Raw genomic sequence first — 8,771 nt, 5'->3', positions numbered from 1 at the left:
GTGAATCAGCTCTACATACACATATATCCCCATATCCCCTCCCTCTTGCGTCTCCCTCCCACCCTCCCTATCCCACCCCTCTAGGTGGTCACAAAGCACCAAGCTGATCTCCCTGTGCTATGGGGCTGCTTCCCACTAGCTGTCTATTTTACATTTGGTAGTGTATATATGTCCATGCCACTCTCTCACTTTGTCCCAGCTTACCCTTCCTCCTCCCCGTATCCTCAAGTCCATTCTCTAGTAGGTCTGCGTCTTTATTCCCATCTTACCCCTAGGTTCTTCATGACCATTTTCCTTTTTGTATTTTAGATTCCATATATATGTGTTAGTGTATGGTATTTGTTTTTCTCTTTCTGAATTACTTCACTCTGTATGACAGGCTCTAGGTCCATCCACCTCACTACAAATAACTCAGTTTCGTTTCTTTTTATGGCTGAGTAATATTCCATTGTATATATGTGCCACATCTTCTTTATCCATTCATCTGTTGATGGGCACTTAGGTTGCTTCCATGTCCTGGCTATTGTAAATAGAGCTGCAATGAACATTGTGGTACATGACTCTTTTTGAATTATGGTTTTCTCAGGGTATATGCCCAGTAGTGGGATTGCTGGGTCATATGGTAGTTCTATTTTTAGTTTTTTAAGGACCCTCTATACTGTTCTCCATAGTGGCTGTATCAATTTACATTCCCACCAACAGTGCAAGAGGGTTCCCTTTTCTCCACACCCTCTCTAGCATTTATTGTTTGTAGATTTTTTGATGATGTCCATTCTGACTGGTGTGAGGTGATACCTCATTGTAGTTTTGATTTGCGTTTCTCTAGTGATTAATGATGTTGAGCATTCTTTCATGTGTTTGTTGGCAATCTGTATATCTTCTTTGGAGAAATGTCTATTTAGGTCTTCTGCCCATTTTTGGATTGGGTTGTCTGTTTTTTTGATATGGAGCTGCATGAGCTGCTTGTAAATTTTGGTTACTCCTTTGTCAGTTGCTTCATTTGCAAATATTTTCTCCCATTCTGAGTGTTGTCTTTTCATCTTGTTTATGGTTTCCTTTGCTGTGCAAAAGCTTTTAAGTTTCATTAGGTCCCATTTGTTTATCTTTCTTTTTATTTGCATTTGTGTAGGAAGTGGGTCAAAAAGGATCTTCCTGTGATTTATGTCATAGAGTGTTCTGCCTATGTTTTCCTCTAACAGTTTGATAGTGTCTGGCCTTCCATTTAAGTCTTTAATCCATTTTGAGTTTATTTTTGTGTATGGTGTTAGGGAGTGTTCTAATTTCATTCTTTTACATGTAGCTGTCCAGTTTTCCCAGCACCACTTATTGAAGATGCTGTCTTTTCTCCATTGTATATTCTTGCCTCCTTTATCAACGATAAGGTGACCATACATGTGTGGGTTTATCTCTGGCCTTTCTATCCTGTTCCATTGATCTGGGTTTCTCTTTTTGTGCCAGTACCATACTGTCTTGATTACTGTAGCTTTGTAGTATAGTCTGAAGTCAAGGAGCCTGATTCCTCCAGCTCCATTTTTCTTTCTCAAGATTGCTCTGGCTATTCAGGGTCTTTTGTGTTTCCATTACAAATTGTGAAATTTTTTGTTCTAGTTCTGTGAAAAATGCCAGTGGTAGTTTGATAGGGATTGCATTGAATCTGTAGATTGCTTTGGGAAGTATAGTCATTTTAACAATGTTGATTCTGCCAATCCAAGAACATGGTATATCTCTCCATCTATTTGTATTATCCTTAATTTCTTTCATCAGTGTCTTATAGTTTTCTGCATACAGGTCTTTTGTCACCTTAGGTAGGTTTACTCCTAGGTATTATATTCTTTTTGTTGCAATGGTAAATGGGAGTGTTTTCATAATTTCACCTACAGATTTTTCATCATTAGTGTATAGAAATGCAAGAGATTTCTGTGCATTAATTTTGTATCCTGGTACTTTACCAAATTCATTGATTAGCTCTAGTAGTTTTCTGGTTGCATCTTTAGGATTCTCTATGTATAGTATCATGTCATCTGCAAACAGTGACAGCTTTACTTCTTCTTTTCCGATTTGGATTCCTTGTATTTCTTTTTCTTCTCTGATTGCTGTGGCTAAAACGTCCAAAACTATGTTGAATAATAGTGGTGAGAGTGGGCAACCTTGTCTTGTTCCTGATCTTAGTGGAAATGGTTTCAGTTTTTCACCATTGAGAATGATGTTGGCTGTGGGTTTGTCCTGTATGGCCTTTATTATGTTGAGGTAAGTTCCCTCTATGCCTACTTTCTGGAGGGTTTTTTTCCTAAATGGGTGTTGAATTTTGTCGAAAGCTTTCTCTGCATCTATTGAGATGATCATATGGTTTTTCTCCTTCAATTTGTTAATATGGTGTATCACATTGATTGATTTGCGTATATTGAAGAATCCTTGCATTCCTGGGATAAACTCCACTTGATCATGGTGTATGATCCTTTTAATGTGCTGTTGGATTCTGTTTGCTAGTATTTTCTTTAGGATTTTTGCATCTATGTTCACCAGTGATACTGGCCTGTAGTTTTCTTTCTTTGTGACATCTTTGTCTCGTTTTGGTATCAAATGATGGTGGCCTCGTAGAATGAGTTTGGGAGTGTTCCTCCCTCTGCAATATTTTGGAAGAGTTTGAGAAGGATAGGTGTTAGCTCTTCTCTAAATGTTTGATAGAATTCACCTGTGAAGCCATCTGGTCCTGGGCTTTTGTTTGTTGGAAGATTTTTAATCACAGTTTCAATTTCAGTGCTTGTGATTGGTCTGTTCATATTTTCTATTTCTTCCTGGTTCAGTCTTGGAAGGTTGTGCTTTTCTAAGAATTTGTCCATTTCTTCCAGGTTGTCCATTGTATTGGCGTATAGTTGCTTGCGGTAATCTTTCATGATCCTTTGTATTTCTGCAGTGTCAGTTGTTACTTCTCTTTTTCATTTCTAATTCTATTTTTTTGAGTCTTCTCCCTTTTTTTTCTTGATGAGTGTGGCTAATGGTTTATCAATTTTGTTTATCTTCTCAAAGAACCAGCTTTTAGTTTTATTGATCTTTGCATTGTTTCCTTCATTTCTTTTTCATTTATTTCTGATCTCATCTTTATGATTTCTATCCTTCTGCTAGCTTTGGGGTTTTTTTGTTCTTCTTTCTCTAATTGCTTTAGGTGTAAGGTTAGGTTGTTTATTTGATATGTTTCTTGTTTCTTAAGATAGAATTGTATTGCTATAAACTTCCCTCTTAGAACTGCTTTTGCTGCATCCCGTAGGTTTTGGGTCGTACTGTATTCATTGTTATTTGTTTCTAGGTATTTTTTGATTTCCTCTTTGATTTCTTCAGTTATCTCTTGGTTATTAAGTAGTGTACTGTTTAGCCTCCATGTGTTTGTATTTTTTACAGTTTTTTTTCCCTGTAATTGATATGTAGTCTCATAGCCTTGTGGTCCGAAAAGATACTTGATACAATTTCAATTTTCTTAAATTTACCAAGGCTTGGTTTGTGACCTAAGATATGATCTATCCTGGAGAATGTTCCATGAGCACTTGAGAAGAATGTGTATTCTGTTGTTTTTGGATGGAATGCCCTATCAATATCAATTAAGTCCATCTTGTTTAATGTATCATTTAAAGCTTGTGTTTCCTTATTTATTTTCATTTTAGATGATCTGTCCATTGGTGAAAGTGGGGTGTTAAAGTCCCCTACTGTGATTGTGTTACTGTCGATTTCCTCTTCTATGGATGTTTGTATTTGCCTTATATATTGAGGTGCTCCTATGTTGGGTGCATAAATATTTACAATTGTTATATCTTCTTCTTGGATTGATCCCTTGATCATTATGTAGTGTCCTCTTTGTCTCTTCTAATAGTCTTTGTTTTAAACTCTATTTTGTCTGATATGAGAATTGTTACTCCAGCTTTCTTTTGATTTCCATTTGCATGGAATATCTTTTTCCATGCCCTCTCTTTCAGTCTGTATGTGTCCCTAGGTCTGAAGTGGGTCTCTTGTAGACAGCATATATATGGGTCTTGTATTTTTATCCATTCAGCCAGTCTATGTCTTTTGCCTGGTGCGTTTAATCCATTTACATTTAAGGTAATTATCGATATGTATGTTCCTATTACCATTTTCTTTTTCTTTTTTTTTTTTTTACCATTTTCTTAATTGTTTTGGGTTTGTTATTGTACGTCTTTTCCTTCTCTTGTGTTTCCTGCCTAGAGAAGTTCCTTTAGCATTTGTTGTAAAGCTGGTTTGGTGGTGCTCAGTTCTCTTAACTTTTGCTTGTCTATAAAGGTTTTTATTTCTCCGTTAAATCTGAATGAGATCCTTGCTGCGTAGAGTAATCTTGCTTGTAGGTTTTTCTCCTTCATTACTTTAAATATGTCCTGCCACTCCCTTCTGGCTTGCAGAGTGTCTGCTGGAAGATCAGCTGTTAACCTTATGGGGATTCCCTTGTATCTTATTTGTTGTTTTTCCCTTGCTGCTTTTAATATTTTTTCTTTGTATTTAATTTTTGATAGTTTGATTAATATGTGTCTTGGTGTGTTTCTCCTTGGATTTACCTTGTATGGAACTCTCTGTGCTTCCTGGACTTGATTAACTATTTCCTTTCCCATATTAGGGCAGTTTTCAACTATAATCTCTTCAAATAGTTTCTCAGTCCCTTTCTTTTTCTCTTCTTCTTCTGGAACCCCTATAATTCGAATGTTGGTGCATTTAATGTTGTCCCAGAGGTCTCTGAAACTGTCCTCAGTTCTTTTCATTCTTTTTTCTTTATTCTGCTCTGCAGTAGTTATTTCCACTATTTTATCTTCCAGGTCACTTCTCCGTTCTTCTGCTATTGATCCCTTCTAGAGAATTTTTAATTTCATTTACTGTGTTGTTCATCACTCTTTGTTTGCTCTTTAGTTCTTCTAGTTCCTTGTTAAACGTTTCTTGTATTTTCTCCATTGTATTTCCAAGATTTTGGATCATCTTTACTATCATTTTTGTGAATTCTTTTTCAGGTAGACTGCCTGTTTCCTCTTCATTTGTTAGGTCTGGTGATATTTTGCCTTGCTCCTTCATCTGCTGTGTGTTTCTCTGTCTTCTCATTTTGCTTAACTTACTGTGTTTGGGGTCTCCTTTTCGCAGGCTGCAGGTTCGTAGGTCCTCTTGTTTTTGGTTTCTGTCCCCAGTGGCTAAGGTTGGTTCAGTGGGTTGTGTAGGCTTCCTGGTGGAGGGGACTGGTGCCTATGTTCTGGTGGATGAGGCTGGATCTTGTCTTTCTGGTGGGCAGGTCTACATCCGGTGGTGTGTTTTTGGGTGTCTGTGGCCTTATTATGATTTTGGGCAGCCTCTCTGCTAATGGATGGGGTTTTGTTCCTGTCTTGCTAATTGTTTGGCATAGGGTGTCCAGCACTGTAGCTTGCTGGTCGTTGAGTGGAGCTGGGTCTTGGCGTTGAGATGGAGATCTCTGAGAGATTTTCACCATTTGATATTACATGGAGCTGGGAGGTCTCTTGTGGACCAGTGTCCTGAACTTGGCTCTCCCACCTGAGAAGCACAGCCCTGAACACCTGGCTCAAGCACCAAGATCCTGTCATCCCCATGGCTCAGAATAAAAGGGAGAAAAAAAAAGAAAGAAAGAAGAAGATAAAATAAAATAAAATAACATAAAATAAAATAGAATAAAGTTATTAAAATAAAAAATAAAACATAATTATTAAAAAAATTTTTTTAAAGTAATAAAAGAAAAAAAAGAAAGAAGAGAGCAACGAAACCCAAAAAGCAATCCACCAATGATAACAAGTGCTAAAAGCTATACTAAAAAAAAAAACAAAATGAAAAAAAATGGACAGACAGAACCCTAGGACAAATGGTAAAAGCAAAGCTATACAGACAAAATCACACATAGAAGTGTACACATACACCCTCATAAAAAGAGAAAAAGGGAAAAAATTATATATATCATTGCTCCCAAAGTCCACCTCCTCAATTTGGGATGATTTGTTGTCTATTCAGGTATTCCACAGATGTAGGGTACATCAAGTTGATTGTGGAGATTTAATCCACTGCTCCTGAGGCTACTGGGAGAGATTTCCCTTTCTCTTCTTTGTTCGCACAGCTCCCGGAGTTCAGCTTTGGATTTGGACCCGCCTCTGCGTGTAGGTCTCCTGAGGGCATCTGTTCTTCACTCAGACAGGATGGGGTTAAAGGAGCAGCTGATTCGGGGGCTCTGGCTCACTCAGGCCGGGGGGAGGGAGGGGTACGGATGCGGGGCGAGCCTGTGGCAGCAGAGGCCGGCGTGACGTTGCACCAGCCTGAGGTGCGCTGTGCGTTCTCCCGGGGAAGTTGTGCCTGGATCATGGCACCCTGGCAGTGGCGGGCTGCACCGGGTGCCGGGAGTGGAGGTGTGGAGAGTGCCCTGTGCTTGCATACAGGCTTCTTGGTGGCTGCAACAGCAGCCTTAGCGTCTCATGCCTGTCTCTGGGGTCTGTGCTTATAGCCGCGGCACGTGCCTGTCTCTGGAGCTCCTTTAAGCGGCGCTCTGAATCCCCTCTCCTCGCGCACCAGGAAACAAAGAGGTAAGAAAAAGTCTTTTGCCTCTTCGGCCGCTCCACACTTTTCCCCTGACTCCCTCCCGGCTAGCTGTGGTGCACTAGCCCCTTCAGGCTGTGTTCACGCAGCCAACCGCAGTCCTCTCCCTGGGATCCGACCTCCGAAGCCCGAGCCTCAGCTCCCAGCCCCCTCGCCCCGGCGGGAGAGCAGACAAGCCTCTCGGGCTGGTGAGTGCTGGTTGGCACCAATCCTCTGTGCGGGAATCTCTCCGCTTTGCCCTCCGCACCCCTGTGGCTGTGCTCTCCTCCGTGGCTCCGAAGCTTACCCCTCCGCCACCCGCAGTCTCCTCCCGCGAAGGGCCTTCCAGGTGTGTGGAAACCTTTCCTCCTTCACAGCTCCCTCCCATTGGTGCACGTCCCATCCCTATTCTTTGTCTCTGACTTTTCTTTTTTCTTTTGGCCTACCCAGGTACGTGGGGTAATTTCTTGCCCTTTGGGAGGTCTGAGGTCTTTTGCCAGCGTTCAGTAGGTGTTCTGTAGGAGTTGTTCCACATGTAGATGTATTTCTGATGTATTTATGGGGAAGAAGGTGATCTCCACGTCTTACTCCTCTGCCATCTTGAAGCTCCTCCTGATTCGTTCTTTTAAAGATTTTTTTAATCTCTTTTTTGCAGTTCTCACTGAGTTTATTCATTCTCCTGAGTACAGTGAGCATCTTTTTAACTATTTCTTTGAACTCTTTATGTGGTAAATGGCTATCTCCATTTCATTTAGTTCTTTTTCTGAGGTTTTACCTTGTTCTTTCATTTGGAAGGTATTCTTTTGTCTCCTCATTTTGCCTAACTCTCTGTGTTTGTTTCTATGTATTAGGTATATCAGCTGTGTCTCCCAGTATTGAAAGAGTGGCCTTATGTAGGAGACTCCTGTGGGGTTCAGTGGCACACTCCCCTGGTCACGAGTCAGGTGCTCCAGGTGTATCCCCTGCGTGGATTGTGTGCTCCTGCCTGTTGTGGCTGGGCTGCATTTATGTGGGCACTCTGGTGGGTTGGGTTGGCCCCTGGCCCGCTGGCTTGTGGCTTGGCTACAACTGCTGTGGGCATGCTGATGTTTGGGGATGGCCCCCAGCGTGACTGTCCATGAGGGCTGGTCATAACTGTTTTTGGCGTGCTGGTATGCAGAGCAGGTCCCCCAGAGAGGGAGACACTTGGGAGGAGCACTGGTGCCAGCCATGGTGGCCCACTAGGTGGGGTGGACAACAGCCAATTTGGAGGGGTGCCAGTGCTTGCTGTGGCAGGTTACCTGGTGGAGCAGGGCAGGAACTATATTGGAGGAGCTGGCTGGGGTAGGCAAGTGGGGCAGGGCTGGTCCTCAGGGGCATGCTAGGGTGGGGCACACAGTATTTTTGCTTTTACCAAAAAACCCCAATACCCTACTCACATAGGTGTTTTGTAGAAGAGAAGTAGCCTAATGAAAATTTTCAGAAAGTGGTGATACCCTTCAGTTTACACCATTTTGCTTATGATAGGTTTCATAGGAACACTCTTCTTTCAGATAGCAGGGGAAAACTATATTAAAAAGAACATTCCTTTTGCAATATCCACTTGAAGTGTTTAAAAAAGACTTAGCACACAATGTCATTTTAAAAAACTATGCCAGGAAATTGTAATACTACAATACCAAATATAATAGTAAATACTAAATATTATAATTCTAAACAAAAATCTCTCTTCCTCACATACAGACAATTGATTGGCCAAGGCTAGACAATGTCTGTAGCTCTAGTTCTTATGAATTGCCATCTTTCATCAGTATAGAGGCACACACACACAGACAAATATACACACATTTGTAATTTTTCTTGTGCAAAGTAAAGAAATTACAAGACTGCTCTTTTTAGGCTGCTAACAAAATTCAAGTGATTTCAAACTAGGGGAGGGAAATAGATGGAATTTATTGTTGTGACATTGGTATCTGTCCCTTCTTTATTCCTTAGAAGTGATTAATTGGAGGAAACACTTTAAACAAGGGAAAACTGATGCAGGCTGTAGGCCAGTAATGGGAAAGAGAGTGAATATTTTGTAATAATTTAGATTTCACGGTAAACTTCAATGAGCCCTAGAGTATCAGTTCATGTTTAATTCATTTGGCAAAAGGTAAATCACAGGTAGATGAAAAACTTTTCTACTCTTTATGCATTGAAGTATACCAAGGTAAAAATAATACATTTTAAAATAATAT

Source organism: Balaenoptera acutorostrata, chromosome 2, assembly GCF_949987535.1.
Source record: "Balaenoptera acutorostrata chromosome 2, mBalAcu1.1, whole genome shotgun sequence".
Lineage (NCBI taxonomy): Eukaryota > Metazoa > Chordata > Mammalia > Artiodactyla > Balaenopteridae > Balaenoptera > Balaenoptera acutorostrata.
This window is presented reverse-complemented; position numbering follows the sequence as displayed.